This window comes from Nanorana parkeri, unplaced genomic scaffold (genome assembly GCF_000935625.1).
Source record: "Nanorana parkeri isolate BGI_ZX_2015 unplaced genomic scaffold, ASM93562v1 scaffold1144, whole genome shotgun sequence".
Lineage (NCBI taxonomy): Eukaryota > Metazoa > Chordata > Amphibia > Anura > Dicroglossidae > Nanorana > Nanorana parkeri.
Genome location: NW_017307412.1, coordinates 366,083 through 367,710, shown reverse-complemented (window position 1 = coordinate 367,710; position 1,628 = coordinate 366,083).

Below are 1,628 nucleotides of genomic sequence, written 5' to 3'. Positions count from 1 at the left end.
ATACTTTCTTTTTGGCAGCTATACTTAATACGTCATATTTTAGATGCCTATAAAGTATTATCTGGTACAGGGGTTTATGGGCATCAAAGCCAATAATTAAAAACCTTAATCAGAGCAAGACCTTGTGCAGAGTGAGAGGAAATTCTCCTAGGCTTCCTCCTAAGCACTTAACTTAGCCAAGGGGAAAGCTGAAAAGAGATCTGGCAATTAGATCTCATTGGGGGGTAGGGTGTATGGGGATTCCTGCCAATACCCATGGTTCTGCAGGGAGTCCCGCAGAAGAGTAATTCCAAACCACTAATGAATGTATGTTATTGGCATAGCAGATCTAGGCCATTTGAGGAGAGACTACGGACACATGACCCAGGTGACTCAATCTAGTTTCAACTCTGGTGGAAACAGATACGCAATATCATTAGGAGAAAGTAGCATTAAAGCAAAACCGTGGAGTGGTTCCATGGTGTTAATCTGGCAGGCATCTCCACTTTCAGAAGCTTGAAATCCCAATGTATGGTCACTGTGTAACTCACCCATTCCCATGCCTTTGACCATTGAGGCCACCCATCATATCACATGCGCTGAGAAAGGGGCAGGCTACACGGCAACCATGCAAATGCTGGTTTTCTGAATATATTGATGAGGTCTGTTAGGACAGAAACCACTTTAACAGCATGGAACATCCCAACTGGAACACTTTCCCATAAAGTTTCCTTACCATTTTTTGCCCAAACTCTCCTTCCCCAATCAAATCGCTCTTATTACCTAGATCTTACTCCGAGGCCCACTTCATTGTTTACATTTCTCAGCCAACTTTCTGATTCGGTGTCCACACATGTGCAGGTCAGGTCCATAGATTGATTCCTATCCGCTGTCGGTCCCATAGTAATCTACCAGCCCCATAGAAGTCTATGGGGTTGAACCACACACACACAATGGATCAAGAAGCTGGCTGAGGAATGTATACAATGCGCTGGGCCTCAGCGCAAGATCTAGGTAACTGGTGATCTGGAGGGGGGTCAGCTGGACCTGCTTAGCGATGAGGATAAAAGGTTAAGGAAACTTTGTGGGAAAGTTTCTTTACCCTTTAAGAAAATTAGAAGAGGATTGAGGAAAATGAGTTCCCTGTTAAAAGACGATGTGCAAAAAGAATACACAAGTCATATAAAGGTTAAAATAAAACAAACTTTACTTTAAAATTACAACAAGCAGTTATCTGCTTATTTGTGATGGAACATTAACAAATGCCTTACAGGCATGCCGGGTTACACATGCCTGTTATTTGGGGATATTAGTAAATGTATTTTAAAATATTGCATTGAAACAGTTATTCACACATTACAAAAATATAGATATACATACATTTACCTTCGTACCTTTATCATTAATTAGAAGACGCCAAGATCAAATATGGTGCAAACAAACACAAAAGCACAAATGGCCATCAGTTCATGGTGGCTCACAGATTTTCAGCATTGTTCAGAAAAAAAAAAGAAAGTACAGTAACCTGAAGCAAGTACTTTATTCATCAGACTTTTATAAATGGAACTGTGATTGGTTGCTGAGGATAATTGCACTTTGTCTTTATTGGATGGCTTTAATGGACTGACCCAATGTTTTTATAGAGATGA